Below are 19588 nucleotides of genomic sequence, written 5' to 3' on the forward strand. Positions count from 1 at the left end.
GAACGTCATCCTGTCGTTGGTTAGATGTAAATGTAGGCTTCCGGGGCCGTTGTCACAGTCAATAAATTCCATCTGGGTTTGTGACCGCACTGTCAACTATAAAATTTATATGTCTCGGCGTCTATTGCAGGACGCCTTCGTGAGGGTCTATTGTTAGCAATACACCCTGAGGAAGGCGTCTTGCAATAGACGCCGAAACGTCGGAATTCTATAGTTTACAATGCGATCACAAACCCAAAAGAATTTTATTGACTCTGCGTTGGTTCTTCAAATCATGGTCACCTCTCCCTTAGAAACCTCGCCCGGTGATGTGAATGGGGGACTAGTCCGCAGTTTTTTGCTAATGAGAGATCATCATGATAATTTTCTAGTTACAGTCCACATGTCCTGCTGATGTACGTTAAATGTCTTTAATGCATTATTTTCCATTGCATTCTGCACCCTCATACCGTTGATAACTGTTGATTTTCTGCATTTTTGACCAGCTTCCTCACCCTGGAAGGTGAAAATCAATCCCGAAAGGGACCGAGCTTCACCAGTAAGCTCAAGTTCCTTAACCATCCACTCACAGTTAGTAAGAGAATTTCTCACAAAAGCAACATCCCGTGTTAGAGTTACTATCCATTTCACACTTCAGACCCCCACATAGTCTCACAACTGCTGTACAAGAAACGGCCCAGAAATCCAGTAAGAATGTCAGCGTGGACACTGCATCTGCCGCTCCATTCAAACAATGCTCGCATTGTAGTAAGATATATCTTTCTCCTGTCCGTCCCGAAAGCTGAATGGTCAGCGTGAAGGATTGCCGTCCTAAGGGCCCGAGTTCGATTCCCGGCTGGGTCGGAGATTTTCTCCGCTCAGTGACTGGGTGTTGTATTGTCTTCATCATCTTTTCATTCCCATCCGGCGCGCAGGTCGCTCAATGTGGCGTCGAATGTAATAAGACCTGCACCAAGGCGGCCGGACCTACACCGCAAGGGGCCTCCCGGCCAATGACGCCAAACGCTCATTTCCATATCTTTCTCCTGCTGGTTACAGGAACTGCAGTCGCACAAACTGAATAGGATCATAGCTAAACCTACTTTATTCTGAAATTGCGCTTAGTATTTGCTGCAACAACCCGTGAACAATAGAATGAAAACAATTAGCCACCTAGCGTTTTCGTCATAGCCTACGAGTTCCCACTTTACCAAAGGTCCTCATAACTCGTACAGTCAACTTCTAGTTGACCTTTCACTGGCTTCTCTTCTCCTGATACCACACAGTCAAGTTTAGAGTTGTCTGTTAGTCATTGACTGGAATCGGGTGGTTCTATTTCTTACTAAAACATCAAACTTCAAACACGGTGCCATTAGCTTTAGAGATAATGACGGTAATGTCATATAGACAGTATAGTCCCTTGATGTAAAATATGATCCTCAGTCACAAGCCAATAATTATTTGTTAGCGTAGTTGTGTTTCGCACCAATCCATCCTACGATACAGATCAATGCTCAGTCATTTATATAGTCTGATCAAAAAAGAAGTCTTCAATAACAGTGTGCTATTAGCCCTCTGCCACACAGTTTAAGGCAGTTCACTGATAAACACATTCTGTTCTTCCACCGAAAGAACGCAGATAAATGACAGACGACTACACTTACAGTAAAATGCTAAGTAGGACTATCAGACATTTGTTTTAGTATATTAATTTAGAACACTCACGCAATATGTGAAATTATGCTAGAATTACAGATTGTTAGTACCTCTTGCAGTTCAGAAGCAATGTGAACAAACAGGTTCTGTTTTTTGGCGGAAATATTTCAAATTATTCATTGTAGCAGGATATGCTAAACTACCTTTAGAAAGTGCCTTAACTAGTCAACTTCACTGAGTGTAAGAATCGGTGTAATTACAATACAACTGGTAGTTACACTCATGAAACCTTGTGATTTGATAGCAGAGGAACAGAAAATTTTACTGGAAGATTCAAACTGAAAAATATATAAAATTTTCTGTTGTGTGCAACTGAATATTAACACAAAATCTCTGATCTTAGTTTGGCTTAATCATCGGCATTTGCAAGGCTGCGCCATTACTTTCTCTTGACACGCTTGTCGTCGTCCCTGGGGGATACGACTCATTAGTGTACGAACATGATCGTGCCCTTTTCCCTACCTGCAGACAAGTGGATTAAACTTGTCAAACATTGACCAGTCTTCGCTTTCAGTCGAGGACCAACACGTCATGTTGGTAGCTGTGATCTGATGAACAGTCCCTTCCAGCGCCCGCTAGGGCACTGTCTTCCTTTTTGTGAGAGTGCGTACAATAGTCACACTTCAAAATCCATTCCCGTTTGCATGCTTCAAAGTGAGGAAATATGAAATTATTTCCAGTTGTTATCCGGTACGAAGTCCCTGACGAAGCATGAACTTCCGTAGCCAAGAAGCTTAAAAAGAGCATAATTAAGACTGGCCATTCACGATCGCAACTAGCTGCTTATGTTGGGGACAACTATCCTTTCAATTACAGGAGAAATCAACCTGTTTTCGTGGGGTTGAGAAAAGTGCTTTGAAGAACCATATCTTATTGCAGGAGATTTTCACATAAATTTACACCACAATACTGAGATATATGGACAAAATTACTGTCATGCGGTGTTCAGTCGTTAGTGTTTAAGGTATTAAATGGGTTTTCTTGAAGCACGAAGAAGGTGAGTGAGGTGAACAACTTATTGGAGTTCTTGCAGTCAGAGTATTTCACGATACTCCAGCATGTTCCTACACGCTTTTAGACTTTTTTTATGCTGTAGACAGATTGTTCCAGAACTGATGATTCTTCAAATCAGCCAGGTTGAAGACATTACTGCTGAACTTATTTAGAAATTCGTAGCCCATGTAAACGACAGTGAAGTGGGCAATGAAGTAACACTCCCAGGGATTTATATTTATTTTGACCACAATATTATGCATTCATTTAACACAACAATAAAACACGTGGAAAGTGATTATATACAGATAACTGAAATATATAATGTATTCCTGAAGTTGGGTATATAAATTATTAATAGACAAAGAAATAATTTCTTAGAATTCAGGGGATTAAACGAGCTGAAAATTTGCTGCAATGTGAACAAGCAAAATGTGATAGAAAAGCTCAGCAAGTCTACACTAGGTTTCCGGAATGTCTAGAACGATGGTTTGCTTCAATGACCATTCCATTACCGAGCTTAGCTCTCAGTTAAATCTTGAAGAGCCCATTAAGGTGGAGAATTTAATGAATCTTCCAACAAAAACGGAGACGAACTGTTCTCTGAAATATGTACGCTAAAAGTTCGCAGTCTTAACAATGAGTATCGTGTTAAATGAATGCATGCTTCCTGTTGTAGCAGCTATAATGTATGTATTGTGTAATGTGTTGTGAATAATAATAACAGTAATATAATAATAATAATCAGAACCAACCAACAAACAGAAGAAACCCACAAAATCAGCATGGCAACACAGGCTACAGATCAGAATAGAAAAACTGAGAAAAGACATTGGACAGCTAACACAATTTATAAGAAATGAAATATCAGACAAAAAAGAAAAAGGTTAGGTAAAATCTCACAACAAGAAGCGATAGAGCAATTAGATGAAAAGAAGCAGTAATTACAAGCATTGGCCAAACGACTTAGAAGATACAAAAAAAGTGAAAATAGAAGGAAACTGCTGTGTTGGCAGAAGAGTCAACACCGTATTGCTAGAGGAGGCCGAAATGCACGCGTTTAATTACACGCAGACTGGCGTGAGGTCTGGAACAGGTCAGAGAAATGAGAACTTAGAAAAACGGACGCAGTTGCTGTAATACTTAACTTTAATCCATAATTGTAGAACATCGCTCTTGATGATACATTAATAAGAAGCTCAATATAAACTGGTAATGGCGCCTTGCTAGGTCGTAGCAAATGACGTAGCTGAAGGCTATGCTAACTATCGTCTCGGCAAATGAGAGCGTATTTGTCAGTGTAGCATCGCTAGCAAAGTCGGCTGTACAACTGGGGCGAGTGCTAGGAAGTCTCTCTATACCTGCCGTGTGCTGGCGCTCGGTCTGCAATCACTGACAGTGGCGACACGTGGGTCCGACGTATACTAGCGGACCGCGGCCGATTTAAAGGCTACCACCTAGCAAGTATGGTGTCTGGCAGTGACACCACAGAAACAAAACCAAACTTCAACACAAACCAAAAGAAATTTTACCAGACAATAGATAACACACACATTAAAATAGACAATACCCCAAACATAACAGACATGGAACACTTCTGGAGCAACATATGGTCAAACCCAGTACAACATAACAGAGATGCACGGTGGATACAAGCAGAAACAGGCACATATAAGATGATACCACAAATGCCTGAAGTGATAATTTTGCAACATGAATTCACCCGAGCAATTATTCCTACGCACAATTGGAAAGCCCCTGGAAAAGATAAAATAGCAAATTTCTGACATTTGCCCACACACTCATTACTCGCGCACGCGTTGGCGATTCCCGTAAGAGTTTGGGCAATCTGTGCGCATTCGCACAGACGAAGGTCAATGGCTAGGTAGCCTTTAACTATATATAAGAAGACAGTAACTTGTTCTCGAAAGAACAGTTACTGTTGATGACCGAGCAGCTGAGGTTGTCAGTTAGTCATCATTTATTCCAGGGAAAAGCTTCACGCAGTAACTGTTCTTTCGAGAACAAGTTACTGTCTTCATATATATAGTTAAAGGCTACCCAGCCATTGACCTTCGTCTGTGCGAATGTGCACAGGTTGCCCAAACTCTTACGGGAATCGCCAACGCGTGTGCGAGTAATGAGTGGGTGGGCAAATGTCTATAAGGTACAATACATATGTAGAATTGTGGACAATTGGGAATGTGAGTCTCACGGGAGGCGTGCAAGGGATAAGTCCCTGCAGTCGCGCTATTCATCTGTGTCCTCGGTGGCTCAGATAGATAGTGTGTCTGCCATGTAAGCAGGAGATCCCGGGTTCGAGTCCCGGTCGGGTCACACATTTTCAGCTGTATACATCGAGGTATAACAACAACACCTGTCGGCAGCTGAGGTTGTCAGTTAGTCATCATTTATTCCACAGAAATTAATGACACATACAACACAGAACAAAATTATAAATGAAGAACAAAAAGGCTGCTGCAAAGGAGCACGAGGATGTAAAGAGCAACTGATAATAGATGCAGAAGTGACATATCAAGCTAAAAATAAACAAAGGTCGCTACACTACGCATACATTGATTACCAAACATTTTTTGATAGTGTACTCCACTCATGGTTATTACAGATACTGGAAATATACAAAATAGATCCTAAATTGGTACAGTTCCTAAACATACTGATGAAAAATTGGAAAATCACACTTAATATCCAAACAAATTCAAATAACATCAAATCACAGCCAATACAGATTAAGCGTGGAATATACCAAGGAGACTCATTAAGTCCTTTCTGGTTCTGCCTTGCTCTGAACCCACTATCCAACATGCTAAATAATACAAATTATTGATATAATATTACTGGAACATACCAACACAAAATCACACATTTGCTATACATGGAATATCTAATACTACTGGCAGCAACAAATCAACAACTCAACCAATTACTAAAGATAACAGAAGTGTTCAGCAATGATATAAATATGGCTTCTGGAACAGACAAATGTAAGAAAAATAGCATAGTCAAGCGAAAACACACTAAAAAAGAAGATTACATATTGGATAACCACAGGCACTGCATAGAAGCTATGGAAAAAACAGATGCCTATAAATATCTAGGATACAGACCAAAAAATAGGAATAGATAATACAAATATTAAAGAAGAACTAAAAGAAAAATATAAACAAAGACTAACAAAAATACTGCAAACAGAATTGACAGCAAGGAACAAGACAAAAGCTGTAAATACTTATGCTATACCAATATTGACCTATTCATTTAGAGTAGTGAAATGGAGTAACACAGTACTAGAAGCACTCAATACACTTACTCGATCACAATGCCCCAAATATAGAATACATCACATACATTCAGCAACAGAAAGATTCACATTAAGTAGATAGGAAGGAGCAAGGGGATTTATCGACATAAAAAACCTACATTATGAACAGGTAGATAATTTAAGAAAATTCTTTATAGAACGAGCAGAAACTAGCAAAATACACAAAGTAATCACTCATATAAATACATCGGCTACACCATTGCAATTTCATAACCACTTCTACAACCCCTTAGATCACATAACGTCAACAGATATAAAGAAAGTAAATGGGAAAAAGAAAACACTACATGACAAGCGCCTGTATCATCTAACACAGCCACACATCGATCAAGACGCATCCAACACATGGCTAAGAAAAGGCAATATATACAGTGAGACGGAAGGATTCATGATTGCAATATGGGATCAAACAATAAACACCAGATATTACAGCAAGCATATCATTAAAGATCCCAATACCACAACAGATAAATGCAGACTTTGCAAACAACAAATAGAAACAGTAGATGACATGACAAGCGGATGTACAATACTAGCAAATACAGAATACACTAGAAGACATGGCAATGTAGCAAAAATAATACATCAACAACTTTCCATACAACATAAACTAATAAAACAACACGTTCCCACATACAAGTATGCACAACAAAATGTACTGGAGAATAATGAATACAAATTACAGTGGAACAGAACCATTATAACAGATAAAACAACACCACATAACAAACCTGACATCATACTCACCAATAAAAAGAAGAAATTAACACAACTAATCGAAATATCCATACGCAACACAACAAATATACAGAAGAAAACAGGAGAAAAAATTGAAAAATACATCCAACTGGCTGAGGAAGTCATGACATGTGGCATAAGGATAAACTTGACATTATACCAATTATACTATCAACTACAGGAGTCATACCAGACAATCTCCACCAGTACATCAACGCAATACAGCTACATCCAAACGTATATATGCAACTACTGAAATCTGTAATTATGGATACATGTTCAATTACGCGAAGGTTCCTAAATGCAATGTAACATATACCATACAGTTAAAAGGAAGTCACGCTTGATCAAGGTCCGCATCACTTTCCATTTTTAACCAGACATGACGTCTGAGAAAGGAAAGAAATAATAATAATTGTCTCGTTTTGGCTCCAGTTAAAGTTGGGAACCCTAAGTGTCTATGGAATGTGATGTGATTTCAGATGTGCATTTCTAAGATATTTTTGAAGAATTTGATCGTCAAATGCAAGTGACAGATGTTTTGTGTTTATAATCTACACCTCACTTAATTTCTTGTAAGGATAGAGCACAGTCAAGTGATGGAAACATTTAACTGTATATCCTGAACAACAATTGTGAACCTTATTTGAGTTAGGATTTCATTAAATTGGAAGGATTCCCATAGCTAAGTTAGGTTTTTATTATTAGTATTTTAGTGATTACCATACCTACTAAGATTTCTTCACCGATTAGCTATTTTCCTATCACTACAGTAGGTCTGCTGTCGTATCAGTCATTTGATACGTTGGTAGTACGTTAATGACGAAACTTAGAATTCTTTTAAACCTGACGACGGTGTACAACCTGTGCTGCAGGAGGGGTGGGTAGGAGCACATGCGAGAGAGGCCCACGTGGAAGTTTTGCACATGACCCCGTGCCAGCTAAGGCCAGCGCTTTATACGAGAGTTCTATTCTTTAAAGAATCGAGAGTTTACTGTTAGATATCTGGAAACAAACGTTAGCACCAGCAAACCCATACAAGTCGACGAAAGATTGCTTTGTGGCATATATCGATATCCGACAACAAGGTATTTAGAAGATGCACAGTAACGTCCAAGACGATCCTCAGAGATACGAGCGGCTGTCTGGTTATCAGCGGCACAGACAGGTCCCAAGATAGCAGCCCCCTGTGGGACGGCAGAGCGGATGGGGTCTGCCAGAGGGGCGGTCAGATTCCGCGCGTGCTGCCGGTCGGCGTAGCACGGCCTGGCCACGGGGCTGACAGGCTTGGGTTCCTGTGGTACGACGAGGAATCTGCGGCCTTCAGGGACGGAGTTCCCGCCTACCGCCTGCCGCCCTCGTAGACACGACGTGCATGTTGAAATGTGGCCTTACTGCCCGCAGCCCTTCACCTCTGCTGCCGAAACTCAGCGCGAAAAATTCTGCAGCAGGAGTCTAGCCGTCAGAATCCTCGCAGGATGTGTTGCCTCGTTTTCTCTCCTTTATCGAGAGGACAGTCACATATTTTGTGATACAATGAATAGTCGAATGTAAGCTATAGTCATCTTCTTACCGTCGTAAGTAACAGTAAACCTGGCTGCCAACAGTGAGCGAAAGCTTGTTTCAGACGTGTAAACTGTGCACATATTAATTTGTCCAGTAGAGGCGCTGACGATTGTGGTAGGGGAAAGAAGAACGGTAGTGGTGGGGCACTATTGCCAGAATTCTCAAAAATGTTTGAAAAAGTAATGTACATTCGGCTTTAGAACCATCTTATCTCAAACAACATACTGTCAAAGTCACAGTTCGGATTTGTAAAGGGTTCTGATATTCACTTACAGTGAAAATGTGCATAATTCATTAGATAAAAAATTGCAGGCAACTGATATATTTTGTGATGTGTCAAAGGCGTTTGACTGTGTAAATCACAATATCCTTTTCAGTAAATTAGAATATTATAGTGTAACAGGAAATGCTGAAAATGGTTCAAATATTATATCTCTGGCAGGAAACAAAGGGTTTTATTAGGAAAGAGACAAGTATTAAGCTATCAGGCATCATTAAACTGGGAATTAATTACATGTGGGGTCCCACAAGGTTCCATTTTAGGGCCCTTACTTTTTCTTGTGTATATCAATGACCTTTCACCAGTAACATTACCAGATGCCAAGTTCGTTTTGTTTGCCGATGATACAAACATTGCTGTAAATAGCAAATCAAGTATAGTCTTAGAAAGATCAGCTAATAAAATATTCTTGGACATTAAAAATCACTGGTTCCTAGCCAATTCCTTGTCACTAAACATTGAAAAAAGACACTACATGCAGTTCAGAACTTGTAAGGGGTGTCCCACGAGCATATGCCTAACATATGATGACAAGCAGATAGAAGACGTGGACAGTGTCAAATTCTAGGGATTACAGCTTGATAATAAATTCAACTGGGAAAAGCACACCACAGAACTACTGAAGCGTCTTAACAAATCTCTATTTGCGATGCTAATTTTGTCAGACACAGGGGATATAAAAATGAAAAAGCTGGCATACTATGCTTACTTTCATTCCAGAATGTCATATGGGATATTTTTTTGGGGTAATTCATCAAGCCAAGCTAAAGTTTTCTGGGCACAAAACCGTGCAGTAAGAGTTATATGTGCTGTGAACTCAAGAACATCCTGCAGAAGCCTATTTTAGGGAACTAGGGATACTAACTACTGCTTCCCAATATATTTTTTCTTTAATGAAATCTGTCATTAAAATATATCACTTTTTCCAACCAACAGCTCAATTAATGGAATCAATACAAGAAATAAGAATAATCTTCACAAGTATTTAAAGTCACTTAGTCTTGTACAAAATGGTGTGCATTATTCAGAACACACATTTTCAATAACTAGCCAGCAGCCATAAAAAGCTTAACAACCAATGAAATTCAGTTTAAGAGAAGCCTAAAGCATTTATTGGTGGCCAACTCCTTCTACTCCATTGATGAATTTCTCAGTAGAACCAATTGATTTGTACACTATAACTTCTGCACAATTTCAGTGCAGTAATGTCTTCACAGTAAATAAGTGTGTGTGTGTGTGTGTGTGTAAGTACAATATAACTTCTGCACCATTTCTGTGAAGTAATGTGTTCATTGTAAATAAGTATTAAAGTAGTTGTATTACGCGTTTATTATCTTATAAATAAATAAAAAACCTTTTTATTTTAAATTCAGTGCAATAGTATTTGTAAAATGATTCTTTCATATAGTGTTCATTAAAAAAGTATGGTCATTCCACTTGGGACCTGTGGAATGGTACATTAGCTTATTTGTTTGAGTTGCAAATATTTGTCATGTATGTTCTACATCCTGGACGACCTCCTCACTATGGATCAATTGGAATGAAAGCAAATCTAATTTAGTTCTGAACCACCACCCTGCTATAGAGGAAGCGCAGTTCTACAGCTGAAGCCTACGTAGAAGCGTTTCTACACCTACATCTACAAAAATTAGAAACACAACATTGTTCTACGCCTAATACGAAATAGAAGAACTTGAAATAATTCGTCAAATATTGAAGTTCACAGACAATAGTTTCTGTCTAAAGGACAAAAAAAGAAAAAAACCACTTTGTGTCATGTGTAAATTATCTGTCAGCCACATGACAATATTACCTAAAAATAAAACTTTCATCTTCTTCCACTTCCTTCCGAACTAGTGAAGCGTTGAAAATTAATTATTAATGATTTCCCCATCCTTCCTTAATCCCTTTGTTGTGTGACTCAAATAGCTAGAGGTTCCTGTAGCCCTCTTAAAAACAGTTTTAATGACATTTTTGCTTTCTCGCTCTCCTCTCCGAGTTAGATGGCATTACATGTAATCACATTTTTGCCTGTAAGAAGAATTTTCCCTGCAACTAACACGGATCGGACAAAAAGATCTAAATTCCCCGAGAAATGCACGCTCGAACATAAATGCAGGTGCTAGCCAGCCCTGTGGAGTACACTGGCCCCTGTACAGCGTCATGGATACGATGATGATGGTTTGTGGGGCGCACAACATCGTGGTCGTAAGCACTTGTACAAGTTCCTAATCTTTGCAGTTCCAATCTCACCACTTCCCGAATGATGATGAGTAGATGAGGACGACACCCCTTGATCCAGAAGTAGCAACGTTAGCCACTATACCACGAGCTGCTGACTGTCATCGATATATTTCAAGTGTCCATCATGGTCAAATGAGTGTTGTGTGTAGTTCGGAGAGGATTATGTCGGAGAGGTACACTATGTAATTAAAAGTATCCGGACACTTTGCTGAAAGTGACTTACAAGTTCGGGCTCCCTCTGCCATAATGCTGGAATCCAGTATGGTGCTAGCTCACCCTTATCTTGATGACAGCTTCCACTGTTGCAGACACACATTCAATTGAATACTGGAAGGTATCTTGCAGAATGGCAGCCCATTCTTCACGGAGTGCTGCACTGAGGAGAGGTATCGATGTCAGTCGGTGAGGCCTAATACGAAGGTTACGTTCCAAAACATCCCAAATATGTTCTACAAGGTTCAGGTCAGGACTCTGTGCAGGCCAGTCCATTACAGGTGAAAGTGTCGTTAGTAAAAATTCTCTATTTAAATAGCTGAACTGCATGTGACTGCTTTAGTCTTTAATAAAACTTGCATATGACTGCGTATTTAACTGAACTGAACTTTATCTGACTGCATGAAAATATTGTTGGGAAATTAATACTCAAAATACACATCTGACGGCATGAAAGTTTAGTGGTAAAAAATAAATGAAAGTCACCAACCTGCATCTGACTGCGTCTGTGGACTTAGCTCGTGCACTCCTTCCCGTTTAGCCGATAATAAAACATATATTCAACTCAGCCGTAGTGCAATGGCATAAAATTGTCATTCTAGATAACTTTACTCATTTTGGCCCTGTTTGTTAATAAAAATTCTATCCTGATCTGAATAAGCAGCCAACTGTGCAATGGTATATAGATTATTTTACTCTGATAAATGAAATTATTAGATTTACTCATGGGAAGTTTACTTTAATGTACCTTTTGGTTCAATGAAAGCACAGGATGCGGAGAACGACATAAGGTGTGAGATGAAACTCTAATTTTATCTAAAAAATATTTATTGTTCAAACTTTTAAGGCACATGTGAAAAACTAAAAAAAACTTCTATTGCATGGATTTACGAGAAAGTTTCACAAAACGCTTATTGCATCAACAATGGGATTACTATCTAGCTTTCAGACATTATTTAACCAAGAAAACCTATTTTATTAATTATTCTTTCTAGTTTCCCCAGGTATGTGCCGAGTTTCGCTCAATATATAGCTAATTATGTGCATAGCGCCAATTCTTACTTTGATGCTGTCACGACCCGGCTGCCTCCTGCAGGCATCTAGCTCCGAATCAAAACACGTCTGCTGTCTCTGCGCGTGTCCTCACCACTACTGAAACTTTTACAGCGTGCACCTAGCTCTGTTAGCTGTCAAAGATCTTACTACTCGAAGATGTACTACTCGTCCAACCTTGCGGTTGGGAACTATCGACATTTTTAACTGGCTCTATCCTGATCGAATCTCAGCCCATACCTTTCACAACCCTCTGGTCCGATGGACCTGAATTTTGTCGGGGGATCCATGCAGTTAGCAGAGATTTCCCCATGAAATTCGTAAAAAAATTACAATGGAAGATACTATATAAAATATACATAGTATTCTCATGAAATTAGTATTACAGAGCAATGACTGATCAATAAACCTTGGATGTTACATAAAATGTATAATACCATGAGATTTGCTGTTCACAGTGAAACAAAGAACATCAAAATGTACAAAACCAAAACATCTCTATATAGGACAAAAACATCAGACATATAGGGTATTAAGTGAGGTGTATCAAATCAAACATTACAAACAGTCCAGGTTTGCAAGTCACAGTCGCTCAAAGAACTTCGAAATGTACAAAACTGAAATACCTGTTACCAAATACAAGCAGAGAACTCTACCTAACAGTTATGTAGAATGTGAGAAAAAATACATAAAACAGCGAAATACAAGTGAATCATCAATGTCACACAATACTAAGTGTTCCAAATGGAAACATAGAAATATAAGGAAAAATACCTCCAAAAACATCAAAGATTACCCAATAGTTACATCATATAAACTTTAATGTTACCACATAGAAGTATAGAAATATGAGGGAAAAATAGAATATGAGAAAAAATACATAAAATATGCAATAAGATACTTTAAGTAATAGTAGGCTTAACTACTACATCTTTGTCACGTTACGTGACAGCATAGACTGACTTTCAGTTACCATTATTATCTTGGAGTAAACCTCAGATACATGTCGACTGTCTTTGATGATAGTGAATAAACGGCCTCGGGAGATCAGACACCCCGAGCCTTAAATTAGGTCAATTGTACAGGACAGGTCACATCAGGTGGGAGACCACATTGACTTATTATTGAGCTGTAGTGCACGAAAGAGAAATATGTGGCCTCAGGTGATAGGACACACTGAGCAACCGATTAGGTCCATGTACACAGCATGTCGCGTCAGGTGATGTAACACGCTGACCCCAATAGTGAGCTGTAGTACAAGAAATGAGAAGAATTCAGGTGATGGGACGCACTGAACCACTACTAATGTACATTGTACTATCATGTCACGTCAGGTGATAGAACACACTGACCCCAATAGTGATCTGTAGTACAAGAAATGTGAAGAATAAAAGGCATCAGGTGATGGGATACACTGAGCAACCCTTTGCCTGTTAAATCAGAGGATAACTCACCCTGTAACAGAGGTCTCAGGTGATTAAAAACCCTGATCCATGGTAGTATCGAGTGTGAAATATATGTCAAGTCAGATGACAACACCTACTGACATTCAGTTACAATTATCAGTCATAGAAGGCATGTTACGTCATGTGCAGTCCACACTAACATACTCTTAACATCGCTAACTTCAATTACTTATATCAGACATTTGACATGAACAGGTAGCCTACACTGGCTTTTGTCACATTCTCTTAAACCTACATCTAGTAGTCTTTCAGGTGACAATTCAGTCTCTGTTATAATATTAAAAGCAATATACAATAGGCAATGGACATTTACTGCAAAAATGTGTTATGTATGTTTAAGTTAAGAAGAAATTAATATTTAAAGAAATATAAAAGAACTGTATGCAGTGGACATTTGCTGCATAAAGAATGTGTTATATATCTTTAAGGTAACAAGAAATTAATATTTAAAGTAATTTACAATAATTGTCTGCAGTGCATTTACTGCATAAAAATGTGTTACATATCTATAAGGTAACACTAATGTTACCAACTCTCTAGCAAGAATAGTCTTGAGTTGAATAAAATCTATGCACAAAAAAATTCCATTAAAAGGTAGTAAAACATGCTTGCATACTATTTTTTGATAAAGTGCAGTAAAGTGATCCTGCACAAATATAGTGGGACTAAATTGTACCTAATCTTCTTACACACAATGTCAATTGAAGTGCAAGAAAGTCATGCTGCTCAATTGCAGCAATGATTAACAAATTTCATACAATCTCCCTACATACTAGTTATGTCAAATTTAGAAAAGTCATGCTGCTCAGTTGCAGCAGTAATCAATGTTCATGAAGAAATTCCTTACAAGATTAAACAGTACAAGTTTAGGTAAAGTCCTACTCAGTAATTTGACTTTATAGTCACATCAGATAACTTCCATTTACATCAAACAATATAAGCCTCTCGTTATGAAACAGTAAGATCAATTCTATCCCAAACATTTCTATTAAAAAACTTCTTTTCTTTTTATGATAAACGTACATTATTAAATAGTCTTCACATAGGTATTTCAATAAAATATTCACAGTACAAACACTCCCAAACGTCTCACATTAGGAAACATCACTTCGATCCTACAAATAAGTATTGAAAAGCTTCCTTTCCTTTTTAACATAAATGTAATTCTCGAAGCCTTGCATATTACATCCTTAGTACCTTTACCTTTTTTTTGTCATATAGTTGGTCCTCTAAATTGTGCATTTTAAATCTAAGTACAATGAAATGGGCATTACAAATAGTGATTTTACTTAACAGAGAACTGGTACACAGATATCTGACAAAAACAACAGAATAAAATATTTAGAACAGAAAGAAGATTAGACTGAGAACTCAGAAAGGAAGAATGAGTTCTACAGAGCTCAAGGATATGGGGCACCAACGCCACATGGTGTGTCAGTTAAAGAACAACCAACCCTCTACCCTATTTAGTCCTGTTGTGGAGAACAAATGGGTAATGTGTTATCACATGTTAATGTTAAAATCATGTCAATCATGGACATCATGTGTGAGAGAAAAATCAAAGTTAGTTGTATAAATAACACACAGAGACAATAAAGAGCTTACTAATTACTGTAGCTGAAAATAATGGTAGTTATGGTGCACCAAAAGACATGAGTATCATGGAAATAAAAACACAGTTATCTTATATTGATATAGCATGAAAATAACACACTTAGGGAACAGGCATCAGGAATGGACAACACACTGAGCTCAGTCACGGAGAGGTACTGTCATGTGTCAGCAAGTAGCAGTGTGGCAAAACAGAAGTGTGCATAAATAGAAGCATATATGCATACAATAAAGCAAAAATATCAGGCCAACACGAAACAAAATTTCAGTAGAAAGCATAAGGCAATGTTAGCAGGCCAACACATAAGATTTCAGCAGAAAGCGTAAGACATAACATTATTCTAATCATGAAATAGGTAATCTTACAAAAAAAAAAGTGCAGAAACACAGAAAGTCACACATAACACACATGATAAGCAATGAGATAGAAACAGCTGTTTATATCTTGGCGTGAAAAACACATGATAAGACAAGAAGCAACATATAAGGTCGTACTGAGACATCGTAAAAGGCAATAAGTGTAATAATTTTTGTGCTGTAGTTATGAAAAAACAGGATTAATAAAAAAAATGCTGTAGCGTGGCATGACTTAAGTCCTCAGTAGATCCTCAATAACGAGTCCAAAAACAATTCCAATTGGCGTCTAATAATCCCAAGTTATAACATTATTGCATTAATGTCGTCTGAAAATAGTTGAGCATTAGTAAGCAGTTTAAAATTGGAGACACAAAACGTTAAGTTTTCATAAACGTGAATGGTCTTATTCTCAAACACAAGGGTGAAAATAATAGTTACTGCCGTAAAGAGAAACTGGATGATAGTATAAACCATGTGTGATCATATTACTCGTATTGTACTCATCATGAAAATTCCTGAATATTCGATTTCCCATGGCAACGTGAACATTAATACTCCATATGTACAGGCAACGTAAAATGAAAATATCCTGAGAGAGGTAAATTCTGGTAAACTTGGTACATCATAAAATCTGTGAAAAGAAATTAACTGTTAAATAGTATGAAAGTGAAACCTGAAACTCGCCATATAACCATTTTTGACATTCCTAGTAAATGCAAAACCACATCGCTCACACTTCATATTTCTGTCGTCATAACTTCAGCACACAGTATTTTCTAATCATCACTTGTAGCGTCCAAGTTCCTAAAGTCTAAAAAAAATGCAACTTCAATCTAACAATACCTCATTCTCCACATAAACTTCCAAAATCATCTTAAAAACTCTTATAAACCCTCATATTCTTCAAATACATAAAATTCATCGAGATCATAAGTCTCATCTTCATATCCTCATAGTCAATACTCATATTCAATACACGTAATACAACCTTAAGCACTAAGACCCTACGTAAACTTCAGGAAGATGGTTACCACTGCCTCAACATCAACATACAAAGTAGCCTTTGTTACAACAAAATCTTCATACAAGAAGTGTCATTATGTAATAATTCCATGTAATCATCTCAAAGTAACAGTGGTGAGCGACCAACAAAAAAAAAAAAAAAAAAAAAAAAAATACAAAATTATCACATAGTAAGTATCAACATCAAATTGATGAATGATGACCAAAATACTCCACTGGAACGTCAACTTCGAACGCCAGCATGAAATGAGTCCCACAGAAAACAATAACGTAGTTTATTAGTAATGTACAGAAAAAAACGCAGTTTATTACAATACGTAAGAAATCTGTAAATCTCAGGGAAGAAAACAGGTAACATTAAAAAAGGTGTCTCCAGAAAAATATGTCTCCAAACTCTTGTCTTTATCATATTTCCAGAACAAAACAAAGGTGGTGTTATTTGAAGTTTGTATATGGTCAGAATGTTCGCGCTCTGGAAAAGAAAAGCGCACGACGCAGGCCGATGTACGTGAGAAAGAAAAAAGTTCTACCCTCCTGAGGTAGTTGACTGGGGCTCCAGAAAAAAAATCTAAGTGGCTGACCACCTGTCGCTAATCTCTGGAGTAGTATCATTATTGTGCATATGTGGGTAAGGAACAAAGAATGACGTCAGTGTTACGTCCAACGGGAGCTGACACTGAATGAAGTTGATTTTGTTAATATCTTGTTCTGCTTTCCACAACTGTTTGTGAAAGTCCATAAAGAAGCAAACGCCATCATCACAGAGACGAATGCAATTATCTTCAAAATCTAAAATGGCTTTATATTTGTTCAAAAAATCGATCCCCAAAATGACGTAGTGAGGAGCGGAACTATTAAAAATGTTGCATAAAGGTGGTGTGTGTCAACTTGAAATTCCAGATACCATTGTTGTCTGATATCTATACTCTTGCCAGGAACAGCACCACTGATCTTGGTATGCGTAAGTGGAAGTGTTGGAATGGTAGAAATAGCAGCGCATTTTTGAAAGGCGGCTTCACTGATAACAGAAACGGGAGAACCCGAATCAAGTACAGCAGAGAATTTTTGTGTGCCAATCGAAATATGAATGACCGGATGATGAACGATAGGTCGCAATTCGGTTTTTTCCAGCAGAAGATCCTCTCGTATATCATCACAACGGATAACGTGTGACGTTAAATTTTCTGAAGAATCATGGAATCATGGCATTCAGTAGGCGGAGCAGTTAATTGCTATTGTTGGTATTCTGTCTCATGCTGCGTATCTGCATTATTACGTGGGTTTGGTGGACGAACCTCTACTAACTGTACTGTTCGACCAGATGAATTGTTGATATCCGGTCTGGGGTGGAACCGGGAATTTGGTTGATGAAATGGTACACGTCCGTCATTGCCGTAATTCTGTCGGCTGTCACTGGTTTGTCTCCGGTCCTGATTTGCATAATTATAATTACGATTTAGGAAATTCTGTAGACTGTGCTGATGAGTAGGTGGATGGTTAAGGGTTTGTCGTCGTTGGTAGTCATTACTGTTTCTGTACGGTTGGTGGCGGTTCTGGTGCCACATTTGGTTTCTTTGTACGAAAACACAGTTGGAATTATTCCGCTGATTATCCCAGGCTCTCTGACTATTACCGTACCGCCGATTATCTTGTGGGGTATCATTGCGGAATGACATTGAGGGAGAGGTGTGATAATTTTGATTCCTTGATGAATAGGCATTCACATCATTCTGCTGATACTGGGATTGTGGAAGAAACTGTCTTGCATTTCCATATTGGGGTCTGTTATTCGGAAACTGCCTACCGTTATTACGAAAACGATTGTCTCTATTCCGTTGCGTTTCCGCGAAAGAGTGTTGACTAGATAGTGAATTATGAGTTTCGTCTAGTTCAAGAAGTTGTAAGACGTCACGGAAAGTGTTCAAGTTTTCCGTGCGACTCCCTGTCAGCAACGGAACTCGCAATGATCTTGGTAATTTGGAGATACAGAGCTGAATGAGACCATACGGACTGTAAGGTTCTGTGAGATGTTGGTTTTGTTGGATCATGTAATCAAAATATTGCGTCAAGGTGCGGAATTGCGAGTTTGGAAAGGAGGCATATTTAACAACTCATCTTTTACAGCACGCTGTGAAGTGGGATTCCAGTAAGCATCCAAAAATTGTTGTTGGAATCATTGGAAAGACAAGCATTGTCGTGCAACGTGTCGCATTCTCGTTGCAGGTTCACCCTCCAAGAAACCACAAACAAGTTCTGATGTGCGACTGGCCAATTCGGAGGAAACGCAAAAGTAAATTGCTGAATCCAATCAAGCGGATGTAAATCGTTCGGTTTATTCCGGAACGTTTTGGATTTCTTAACTGAAAGGAAGTGTTTATAATCGAAATTGTCCTGGCGGGGAAAGGAAGAAACATCATGGGGTAGGGAAAAACTGCCTGGGAAGGTACTACCTTGTTGAGGGTAATCCTGTGAAAATGGAGTCTGTAAAGATACGAAGGGGGGCTGTTGTTGTAGATAAGCGCCATTATTTCCCTGGTGTTCTGGGACAAAGTTACGAGGCGCACTGTCGTCCTGCAATTGTTGCTGAATATCAGAAAGTGTATTCCGAATTGAGTTGAGTTCTCTTTTTTGCTGTTCGTTAATAGTGACTTGTTTGCTCTTAAATTTGGCCAGGGCTTGGTGTTCAGTTGTTTCTGAAAAATGAACTGGGGTTGTATGGTCTGATTCATTGTCTGCGTGCGTTTCCAAAGCAGCTATTCTTTCGGTTATGTTTTCTAACTGTGATTGAAATTGTTCACCCTGTTCACTGACCTTAGTTTCAAGTTGAGTGACGTCAGATGTCAGGGATTCTGTACATGATTGTAAGAGCTGTATTTTCTCTGAATGAGTAGCAGAGGTTTTTTGCAACTTGTCAATAACCTCTGTTGGAAGTACTGTATTGATTCTGTTCGTAAGGTCAATAATGTCACGGTTACGTGTTTCAATGATATCCTGTAATTTCATGTC

The sequence above is a fragment of the Schistocerca nitens genome, chromosome 9 (genome assembly GCF_023898315.1).
Source record: "Schistocerca nitens isolate TAMUIC-IGC-003100 chromosome 9, iqSchNite1.1, whole genome shotgun sequence".
Taxonomy (NCBI): Eukaryota; Metazoa; Arthropoda; class Insecta; order Orthoptera; family Acrididae; genus Schistocerca; species Schistocerca nitens.